Here is a 12,042-nt window from a genome sequence, read left to right as displayed (position 1 = left end):
GCTCTTCTGTAGTGCCAACTGTCTGGGAGTCGAGTAACTTGAGGTTACAAGATTTGTAACTTCCCCAACTGCTCCTATAGATTACATCACAATTGTGAAACCTAAAGAACTGATCTTCGAGATATTTTTCAGACAGTATTTTGGCAGACCAAATGATGCCACCTGGACCTGTGACCTTATCCCAGGAACTCAGCTGCACAAAGACAGTTCTGACAGCCCTGTGATTTCATCCTCAATGCAACCAATCAGCATTTCCCATTCTCTAGACCCTTGTCTACCAAAGTGCCCTTAAAAACCGTAGCCTCTGAATTCTCAGGGAGACAGATTTGAGAATTATCTTCCGTCCTCCTCACTTGCCTGGCCCTGTGATTATTAAACTCTTTCTTTGCTGCAATGCCTGCTGTTTTCAGTGCACTGACTTTTCTGGGCTGTGTGCAAGAAGAATCTGGTTGGGTGATTGCACCATCCTTCAGGAACCTTCATGGGTTCATCTATACAGAAGCTCTCCAAAACCTGTCCTTTATAGAGACCTCATTGCATAGGCATGATTGACTCAATCATTGGCCATTTGCGATCAACTCAACTTTCAACCCCTCTCCCCTCCCTGGAGGTTGAGGATGGGGCTGAAAGTCCAGATGCTCTAATCACAAGGTTGGTTCCCCCTGGAAACCAGCCCCTAACCTGAGGCTGTCCAGAAGCCTCCAGTCACCAGTCATCTCCTTAGCATACAAAAGGCACTTATCAGTTGGGAGGTTCCAAGTGTTTTAGGAGCCATATGTCAGGAAAGAGAGGTGGTTGAAAACCAAATATATGTATTGCTTATTATAAGTCACATTATCCCAGTGTGTTTTTGTGTTTGGCTTCTTTTTTTTTTTTTTTTTTTTTTGAGATGGAGTTTCGCTCTTGTTGCCCAGGCTGGAGTGCAATGGCGCAATCTCAGCCCACCGCAACCTCCGCCTCCAGGGTTCAAGCGATTCTCCTTCCTTAGCCCCCCTTGTAGCTGGGATTACAGGCATGGGCCACCACGCCTGGATAATTTTGTATTGTTAGTAGAGATGGGGTTTCTCCATGTTGGTCAGGTTGGCTGGGACTCCTGACCTCAGGTGATCTGCCCACCTTGGCCTCTCAGAGTGCTGGGATCACAGGCGTGAGCCACTGTGCCCAGCCTGGCTTCTTTTTTTTTAGCATTCACTTGACATTTAGGCCGCAAGCACATGTAAGAACCTGACAAGAGCCCCCCAGGTAAGCCATACCTGCATTCCTTATTGACAAAGGCTGTGAGATAATAAACGTTTACTGTTGCTTTCAGCCAATAAATTGTGGGATAATTTTTTAGACAGCAGTAGATGTAAACCAAACATAAAATCCTAAGCCTTCCCCCGACTGTCTGAATGGACTCGCTGTAGGCCAAGGGGACCCCAGAGAAACCTATAAAACGGAATTCCCGACGGGAAGGGGGGTCAGACATGCCTCATTATACACCCTCTATTCTGGAGTTCAGGCAGAACTGATCAGCATTAACATCAAAATAGAGATTAAGAGTCTGACACATTTTGAGGTCTGAAAAGAGACATTTACCCTCTATCCTTGGCTCTTGAAACCCCCTTATCTTAACTCAGGCATTTTTTTTTTTGCTGCTGGATTCAAGTTCTTAGACAAAGCTGAACTCTTTCAACCAATTGCAAATCAGAAAATCTTTGAACCCAACTATGACCTGTAAGCACCCCCACTCTGCCCTGACCCTCTCCACAACTTTACAGGCTGAGCCAATGTAAACCTTACATGTATTGATGCCTGTAACTTCTGTCTGCTTAAAATGTATAAAACCAAACTATAACCCAACTGCTTGGGACACACTTTCTTAGGACCTCTAGAGACTATTCCCTTGGGCCATGGTTATTCATATTGGTTCAGAATAAACCTCTTTAAATATTTGACAGAATTTGTTTTTTCCATTAATGTAGAGAACGAATACAAATGAGCATGTGAATACTGTGAGGCAACTAAGTCCCTTTGATATTCAATGTACCATCAAGTCCAACTCCAAAGGTGCAAAATTTGTTAAATTGTCCACTATTAAAACTTGGGGACGTGAGAAATAGATTACCAGTTGTATTAGCATGTTTCGTTAATGGGATGAAATTTGTCCCTTTTTCTAATTTTTTAAAGAAAGCTGTATCTAGATCAAAAGACAGAATCCCCAATTTATTTTTAGGTCCATGTAACAGGTTGGATGAATAAGAAAGAAATTACATTGTGGACAGTGTGTCCCAGCGGGTGACCAAAGTAACTTGCCCTGTCAGTCTGGGACAAGCCTTCGTTGGTCAGACAGGACAGTTGTAATCCCTGGGAGACTCAGTCGGCCAGCCCTGACTTTGAGATACACTGTCAAGAAGCCATTGAAAGGACCCGCAAGGGGCTGGGCACAGTGGCTCACACCTGTAATCCCAGCACTTTGGGAGGCCACGGCGGGCAGATCACCTGAGGTAAGAGTTTGAGACCAGCCTGGCCAAAGTGGTGAAACCCCGTCTCTACTAAAAATACAAAAAAATTAGCTGGGCGTGGTGGCTGGCATCTATAATTCCAGCTACTCAGGAGGCTGAGGCAGGAAAATCGCTTGAATCTGGGAGGCAGAGGTTGCAGTGAGTGGAGGTTACAGTGAGCCGAGATTGTGCCATTGCACTCCAGCCTGGGCGACAGAGTGAGACTGTGTCTCAAAAAAAAAAAAAAAAAAAAAGAAAAGAAAAGATCTACAAGGGAAAAGGGAAGGGAAAGAGGCAGATGCAGACCTCACACTCCAAAAGGAAGAAGGAAGAGGCTCACACGTCACAAGTGTGTGAATATGTCAACACATCATGGAAGGCTGTAAAACAAGAGCTCTTGGTGAAATGGTTTAAATAATGTGGGACTGGTAATGCTCTTGGCAACCTGAGTATGATTTTTTGTCTGCAGATGGTTTTGGCCTGTGTTCTCCTGTAGTGAAGGCTAACAAGTAAGAGATCCATCTAGAGTCCACTAACAACAATGGTTTCAGGCTTTGAAAATATTTCTGGCTGGGCGCGGTGGCTTACGCCTGTAATACCAACACTTTGGGAGGCAGAGGTGGGCGGATCACGAGGTTAGGAGATTGAGACCATCCTGGCTAACACGGTGAAACCCCGTCTCTACTAAAAATACAAAAAATTAGCCGGGCGTAGTGGCGGGCGCCTGTAGTCCCAGCTACTCGGGAGGCTGAGGCAGGAGAATGGCGTGAACCCGGGGAGGCGGAGCTTGCAGTGAGCTGAGATCACGCCACTGCACTCCAACCTGGGAGACAGAGCCAGACTCCGTCTCAAAAAAAAAAAAAAAAAAAAAAAGAAAAGAAAATATTGCTATAAGTTTTCAGGGTAAATATTAAAACCTTTATGACACTTAAAAACAATGTTTGTGACTATGAAGTAGTCATTATTCATGAAACCTTTGGATTCTGTAATCATTTCCCCAAGTTTTCTCCTGCGACTTGCTGTGCATTATTATTCAGTAAAAGATTTGCCTTTATGCATGAACATGATGTTGGCATTCCTTCAAATTTATTGTTTTTTCTGTTTGCTTTGTTCCATTTTTTAAAATTAGATGTTTTTATTTTGAAATACTTGTAGATTCACATGCAGTTGTAAGAAATAATACACAGGGATCCTGTTGTACCCTTTTCCCTAGTTTCCTCCAATGGGTAGGATCTTTCAACACTAAAATAAAGTATCTCAACCAGTGTATGCACATTGATAGTCAGGATCAGAACATTTCCAATACCACAGGGTCCCTCCAGTCACCCTTTAATAGCCACACATGGTCCCCCACTCCACTGTCCTTAACCTCTGGCAACAACCAATCTATTCTCTATTTCTATGATTGTGTCGTTTCAAGAATGCTATATAGAAATCACGTAGTGTGTAACCTTTTGCAGTTTGCTGGTGAAGACCCAGCACCATTTCCTGGAGATTCATCCAAGTTCAGTAGTTTATTCCTTTAGATTGCTGATTGATACACCCTGTGTAAATCAAAAATAAAATTCTAAGCTCTCCTACCAACTGAATGGACCCCTCGTCTCGGCCAAGGGCAGTTGAAAGTAAACCTGCAACATTAGTTCGGCCATGATGGAACTAGGTGGTTGGACATGTCTCATTATACCTTCCTCCCTTTGGAATTCAGGCATAGCTGACTGGCGTTAACATTAAAACAGAGACCTTAAGACTGACAGAGCGGACTCTTTATAGCGGCAAGGTACCAGCATGACAGTGGGCCTTGAAAGAAATTGAAGTATTTTTCCCAAAAATAGATTTCTTTGACATATTTTGAGATGGTCCTGCAAAGCTGTCTCTTGTGGGGAAAATCTATATTCTGTAGAGAATCCCCTTCCCTTTCCCAGGTCATTTTTCTGATCCAGGAGAGAATTTAAGAATTTGGCAACTTTTAAAGTCTGATTAGAAACATTTACAATCTATTTTCTCCGAAGCCTGCTACCTGGAGCTTTCCTATGCGTAATAAGAACCTTGGCCTCCACAACCCCTGATCTTTACCCAGACCCTCCTTTCTATTGATTCCAAGTCTTTAGATAAACTCAACCAATTGCCAGTAAGAAAATCTTTGAATCCACCTGGAAGCCCCTTACTTCGAGTTTTCCTGCCTTTCCGGACCCAACCAGTGTACATCTTATATATATCAATCGATGTCTTATGTCTCCCTAAAATGTATAAAACCAAGCTGTAGCCCAGCCACCTTGGGCACATTCTCAGGATCTCCAGGGGCTGTGTCATGGGCCATTGGTCACTCATATTTAGCTCAGAATAAATCTTCTGAAATATTTTACAGTTTGACTCTTTTCATTGACGCTTTGTATAAATATACCATGGTTTGTTTAACTATTCACTGTTGATGGATATTTGGGTTTTTCTAGTTTTAATTACTATAAATAAACTGCTATAAACATTTCTGTGCAAAGTTTTGTGTGGACCTCAGTTTTCATATCTCTGGAGAAAATGCCCAAGAGTGCAATGGCTGGTTTGTATGGGTAATTGGATGTTTAGTTTCCCAAGCCACTGCCAAACTGTTTTCCAGGGTGCCTGTACCATTTTCTACTCCAACCAGCAGTGTAGGAGTGACCCAGCTTCTCTGCATCCTCTCCAGAATTTGGTATTGCCAATGTTTAATTTTAGCCTTTCTGATAGGTGTGTACTGATTGCAGTTTTAATTTGCATGCCCATGAAGGCCGATAATATTGAACACCAATTTTCAAATGCTTATTTTCCATCTGCATATCTTCTCTGGCAAAATGTCTCATATCTTTTGCCCATTTTCTAATTGGATTGCTTGTTTTTTTCTTATTGAGTTTTGAGGGTTTTTTACATACTGTAGGTGAATGTGTATTGTATTTTCTCCCAGTCTCTAGCTTGTCTTATTTTCTCCCAGTCTCTAGCTTGTCTTTTCATCCTGTTATCAGGATTTTTTGCAGAGCAAAACTTTTCAAATTTGTTGAAGCCTGGTTTATCAACTTTTCCTTTTATGGATTATGCTTTTGGTGTGATTTCTAAGAATTATCTCAGAAATTTTCTAAGAAAATTTTCTGAGGATTATATCTCAAATATTTTCTCTGTTTTTTTAATTTCTAAATGTTTCATAGTTTTATTTATTTATTTATTTTTTATTTTTGCAAGACTCTGCTCTATTGCCTAGGCTGGAGTGCAATGGCAGAATCTCAGCTCACTGCAACCTCTGCCTCCTGGGTTCAAGCGATTCTCCTGCCTCAGCCACCCAAGTAGCTGGGATTACAGGTGCCCACCACCAGGCCTGACTTGATTTTTTTGTATTTTTAGTAGAGATGAGGTTTCACCATGTTGGCCAGGCTGGTCTTGAACTCCTGACCTCAAATGATCTGCCTGCCTCAGCCTCCCAAAGTGCTAGAATTACAGGTGTGAGCCACTGTGCTTGGCCATAGTTTTATATTTTACATTTAAGTTCATGATCTGTCTTGAGTTTAAAATTTATAGGCAGGGTAAGGTTTAGGTAATATGTAATTTTCCATGTGAAAATATAAACCTTCAAGGGATACATTCTCTCTTTAATATTTTTATGCATACAATCTAATTCCTAATAACGAAAGTCACACTATGAGCACGTGCCGTGGGTTGCCTCCTCCTTTCTGTGCTGGTAATCAAGGCTCATTCTCTCTGCTTCTTTGGTCATCCTTTTGCTCTGAATTGCTGCCAGGCCTGTCACTTCGTAGAATTGTAGCATATCTCACTGCAACTAAAATTTGGAATTTTAGCTTTACAGTCACTATAGTCAGACCCAGTTGCCAATTACCTCCTCTGAACTTGCATTTCTATTATCATACTGTTAGAAATGCTTGTTCTTCAGTGCCGTAAAGAAATAGCACTTGAACGTAAATGTAATTTCCTCAGCAAGGCCATTTTTACATTATGCAGAAAGGGTACACTCACCAGTAGTTTTGCCATGAGAGTAAACCGAACAAAGGAGACGGGGTCATTTATAACCTGACGTGTCCACCCTACTGCTGTGTCCGGTTTCCATTGGCTGGAACGAGACCTCGCATTCTGTATTTGTCCTGATTGGCTAGCAACTTAGAACTTTTTAAACGAGGCAAAGGCAGAGGAGAACAAAGGAAGGAGGAAGTAACTAGTGAAATGCTGAGAAAGGTAAAAAACACCTTCAAATAAGGAAGAGCAACAGGCTACCACTGACCTAATGCTTGCTTGGACCAGTATAAGCATGCCAGGGCAAATACTTAGGCTAAATTGTGGGAGCTAAGAACATGAAGTACATTGATTTATTACGGCTAGCAGATATTTAAGAATGTCAGCACAGGTCTTTGAATAAATTTTGCTTCTAAGAGAAGTTACTATTTATTCCTAATTAGATGGGGAGGAAAGTCTTTGAAAAGGAACCTCTACTTTACTTTTTACAATACGTTTTTGGCTAGTCTATCTTTTGAATAATTTAAAATTGATTAGTTCACATGGAGTCAGCCATTCTAGTGCATTAACTTTTGTTTGCTTCTATTCTTAATTCGTAAAGACAACAAGAATTCATAGGAAGCAGGGGATGAAAAAAATCTTCCTTGACTAGAAGCTCCTATCTGAGTATATATGTTCCACAGTAGAGGCTGAGATAAGAATGTGGGTGCAAGTTATTTACTTGGGTGTAGGGTGACCTCAGGAAGCTCAACCAAGGAAGAGGGAAAACTAAGAAGGAAGGCCAGTGAAGGGAGGTTAGTGATCGGGTTACTGATGCAGGTGACTGGGGCTCTGTCTGCTGGACACCCCCTGATGATCCCTGCTGATGGTGCCTCAGGATTACCCCAGTGAAGGACAGGTAAGCTGGGTCTTCATCCTTTGGCCCTCATCACTCTCTGTCTGAGCAATCCTAGCGTGTGGACGGAGCAAGCTTCGGTGTGCAGCAGGAGGCTCTGGTTGCCCAAGAATACGGGGCAGAACACCAATGATGTTGGCTGTGGCTCACCTCAGTGCCAGCTATGGTTGAGGTTGGAAGTGTTCTAGCACGTAAGCCCCACATGCTCACTTGCCAGGGAGCACGAAGGACACACTTCCTCTCGCAATCCTCTTTCCATTTCTAATCTGAGTTATTACTAAGATTGCAACAAATGCTCTAAGGTCCTGTATTCTGACCTTTATGAAACTCTTTGATCTCCCTTGCGCTGTCTCTAAATTTATCACCCATTTCATAAATCATAATTTCACGGAGAACCAGGAAGGCCCACCTGACAGTGCTCATATATTGCGCCTTGTCATCTATTGGTAGGATCTAGAACAAAGGGAGAGAACTGGCTGGAATGGTTTCCAATGCTACAAAGGGCCACACAGATTCCAGAGCCTTCAGGGAACAGAAATGGAAGAGCCTGGAACTGTTCACTAGTTCTCATCCCTGATTACCCAGTGATCCTTACAGCCTACTGAGCAGGGCAATTCCAGCTCTCTGTTGGGTTGTGTTTCTCCAACTGTAGTTGGAGGCCCATCCAGTTGGAATCAACTGGCACATTTCTGGTTCTCACTTTTAGAACCCCTGATTCAGCAGATCTAGGGGGGTACCCGCAACTTAGCAAAGAACCCAGGCGGTTCTCATGCACACTGGATATTTTGAACCACACTTCTAGGGCTGCAGCATGCTGATGTGTGGGACATTTATACCTTGCTGTGTTTGTCTCTTACCTTTGTCAATGAAAAGAGTCAAGTTCTGTAAAATATTTAGAGATTTATTCTGAGCCATATATGAGTGACCATGGCCCATGACACAGCCCCTCAGGAGGTTCTGAGAACATGTGTCCAAAGTGACCAGGGTGTAGTTTGGTTTTATACATTTTAGGGAGGCATGTGACTTCAATCAAATACATTTAAGAAATACATTGGTTTGGCTGGGTATGGTGGTTCACGCCTGTAATCCCAGTACTTTGGGAGGATGAGGTGGGAGGATCATTTGAGGTCAAGAGTTTGAGACCAGCCTGGCCAACATGATGAAACCCCATTTCTGCTGAAAATACACAAATTAGCCGGGCATGGTGGTGTGTGCCTGTAATCCCAGCTACTCAGGAGGCTGAGGCAGGAACCCAGGAGGCGGAGGTTGCAGTGAAACAGAGCAAGACTCCTCAAGGAAAAAAAAAATACACTGGTTTGGTTCAGAAAGATGGGACGCCTTGAAGCAAGGGGGTTGGGGATGCTTCCAGCTTATAGATAGATTTTAAAATTTTCTGGTTGACAATTGGTTGAGTTTATTCAAAGACCTGGGATCCATAGAAAGGAATGTCTGGGTTGCCATAAGAGGTGGTGGAGAGCACAGTTTTATCATGCAGATGAAACTTCCAGGTAGCAGGCTTCAGAGAGAATAGGCTGTAAAATGTTTCTTATCAGACTTAAAGTCGGTGTTGATGTAAATGTGGAGAGGTGTAATGAGGCATGTCTGACTCCCATTTCCCTTTGGGCCCTGACCCAGTCTTTCAGGTTAAATTTTAAGAGCACTGGCTGAGAAGAAAGTTCATTCAGATGGTTGGGAGGCCTTAGAATTTTATTTTTGGTTTGCACCTTGCACCCCAAATCTGGTAGGACCACAGAAACATCCTGTGGTACATTGTGAATAACTCTAGCATCTCTGGCTATGGCTATAAGTTGTTCACTCCCACCAGTAAAATTGGAAGCTAACTGAATATATTCCTTTTGCTATAGAGAGAAGCACAGACAAAGGCACCACAGAGATGCACAGTGACACTCAAAGAGGCAGCGAGACATAGATGAAGGTGTCGTGCTGTGAGAGCCATCTCCCGGCAGCATCCCCTCTCCTGGGTGTGATTTATGTCCTCCAAGGGCCTCAGCCACTGCAGCTTGAAAGTTACTTTTATGCTATTTCCTTAAAGCCAATAAGAACACTTGACATTTCTAGGAGGCTTTGAGGAGAGAACACTGGTGGTTCTCGTTGGTTGTGTAACTCTGCCAGGAATTTAGAATATTGTTAGAATCTTTATTACATTTCAGCCTGAGAAGGAGATGAAATAGCTAATGAATCCACTAAAAAAACTGCCAAGTAGCAAAGCTGGAAACTTTGGCCTTTGGTTGCCGTATAATAACACGCCCCAGGCACAGAAGGTTTAGCACATTTTTCCTTACTAAAACACAAAACAACAACAGCAATAACCCAATAAGGAGTCTTCAACTTCTCCCACCCCATAGCCCTGGGCTGTTCATCTGCAAGTCATTGTGTTAATAGTTTTTGTTTGTTTGTTTTTTAGCATTTGGTCTTCTAGATTTGCTTAGAAATCCATGGATTGGGGCAAGCCACGGGGAGCAGTGCCGTGCCTTTGCCTTTGTTGTGTGGAGTGACAGTATCCGCGGCTGCAAGTCCTCACAAACCAGAATGGGCATGTTCCTGTGGAAAGGGAAGCATTGTCTGCCTGGAAGAACCAGTCATCTCCAGTGGCTGGGAATGTTTGTGCTTACCCACAGGGCATGGGAATGTATGTGCTTACCTAGCCCAGAAGAGCTAGAGAGAAGAGCCTAGGTATAAGACAAGGAGGCTTGTGGCAACTCCAAAGGGTCCCCTCTGGTTCTGGAGTGGAACTTACTAGAAATGAAAGGGAAGTTAATAGCTCCCTCATCAGGGATCTCAATGTGTGTTTAGGTCCAGAAAATCAAGGTTCTGGGTGCTCTGATGGCAACTGTGCTGAGTGTGGCTGTCTGAACGCACCAGGGCTCATTCGCTGAGCTTTTGTTCCACCTTCCGTGTCAGTTTGGAGGTTTGTTTCTTCATGCGATTATGTCAGGTTCATTATTTTTCTTGGGCATAGAACACACTTCCAACCCACATGTTGTGGTGTGAATATGTCCTCCAAAAAGCATGTGTGGGAAACTTAGGCCCCATGCAACAGTGTTGGGAGGTGGGGCCTAATGGGAAGTGCTCAGGCCATGAGGACTCTGCTTTCATGAATGAAGTAATGCTGCTATTCCAAGGGAGTGAGTTCCTTATAAAAGGACAAGTTTGGGCCCCTTTTCCCACTTTCTTGTCCTCTCTTGCCCTTCCACCTTCTGCCATGGAGTCATGCAGCAAGAAGGCCTCGCCAGATGCTGGTCCCTCGATCTTGGACTTTCCAGTCTCCAGAACCACAAGCCAATAAATTCCTGTTGATTATAAAATTACTCAGTCTGTGATATTCTATTAGAGCAGCACAAAACAGACTAAGACACTATATTGTCCCTGGCTTTGAAAGGTTGCAGCTGATGTGGCTCTGCTGACAAACACAAAGGCCCTCTTCTGAGTTAACTCATCTCTTGCAGCATCTGAGCCCACTCTTTAGTGGACTCCTGGATAACACGCCCTCCTGTTTGCCTCCTGCTTTGATCTCTCCCCACAACCGCTTCTCTCTGTTTCATCCTTACAGGCTGTGGAGCCCTGAGGGGCTTAGGTCTTGGCTTCTCCAGAGACTCCTGTCCAGTTCCTTGTCCTTAAATGTCATCTTAGTGCCAATAGCTCCAGGTATGTGTCTGCATACTGGCCTCTCCTTGAGCACCAAGCACATGACTAACTGCCTTCCTTTTTTTTTTTTTTTTTTTTTTCTTTAGAGACAGGGTCTCACTTTGTTACCCAGGCTGGAGTGTAGTGGCATGATCACAGCTCCCTGCAGCCTTGACCTCGTGGACTCCAGGAATCCTCCCAAGTAGCTGTGACCACAGGCTTACGCCACCATGCCTGGCTAAGTTTTAAATTTTTTGTAGAGATGGAGTCTCACTATGTTGCCCAGGCTGGTCTCAAACTGCTGGACTTAAGTGATCTTCCTGCCTTGGCCTACCAATGCATTAAAATTACAGGCATGAGACCCTGCACTTGGCCCCAACTGCCATCTTGACACTGCTATTTGAAAATCCAATCAGGATCTCATATTTAATGTGGCCAAAAAGAGACTTAATTTACCCCCAAGCTTCCAAACTTGCTCCTTCCTAGACTTTTCCATCTCAGTAAATGACTCAAGCCCAACAGACAGCCCTTGCCCTTGATTCTGCTCTTTTCCTTGCCTTCCACATACAATAAACCCTCACATTGTCCTGCAGGCTTCACCTTCTCATTTCAAAATACATTTTGCATCCATCCACCAACTCAGTGAGAGGCCACTGGAGGTTCTTCATGACCTTGACCAGCCATTCCAGAGGGTGGAGGGGGCAGTATGGGGATGGGGGATGGCCGTGCAGGAGCTGGAAGCAGAGATAGCACAGATAGCATCTGCAGACAGCACTGTTTGGTGCATAACAGGAAATGGCAAAATAGGGCTATTGGTGGGGGAAAATGCGGGGTCAATACGAAATGAAAATTTAAAAGACCAACATAAAGCATGTTTTCTTGCAATTGGAATGGTCTGGTAGAGAGGGGACACAATGGTGCAGGAAAAGAGGCATCTCTGAGAAGATGGTGGTGGGGGATGCAGAGTTCAGCACCTGGAGAAAGGGCTGCTCTGCTTCACTGTGTCCAGAGGTGCCTGGTGCATGGAAGCCC

The 12,042-nt window shown here is 43.8% G+C and overlaps 1 long non-coding RNA gene across 1 annotated transcript in view; it reads left to right on the top strand.

The window, feature by feature from the left end:
• The window catches only part of LOC129524509 (uncharacterized), an 85,890-nt gene extending 75,196 nt beyond the window's left edge, over positions 1 to 10,694 (top strand). Inside the window, exon 6 of the long non-coding RNA XR_010130277.1 lies at positions 9,231 to 10,694. This is a non-coding gene — a long non-coding RNA (uncharacterized lncRNA). The remainder of the gene's footprint in view (positions 1 to 9,230) is intronic.
• Positions 10,695 to 12,042: the final 1,348 nt, after the last annotated feature.

Source organism: Gorilla gorilla, chromosome 13, assembly GCF_029281585.2.
Source record: "Gorilla gorilla gorilla isolate KB3781 chromosome 13, NHGRI_mGorGor1-v2.1_pri, whole genome shotgun sequence".
NCBI classification, from domain to species: Eukaryota; Metazoa; Chordata; class Mammalia; order Primates; family Hominidae; genus Gorilla; species Gorilla gorilla.
This window is presented reverse-complemented; position numbering and strand designations above follow the sequence as displayed.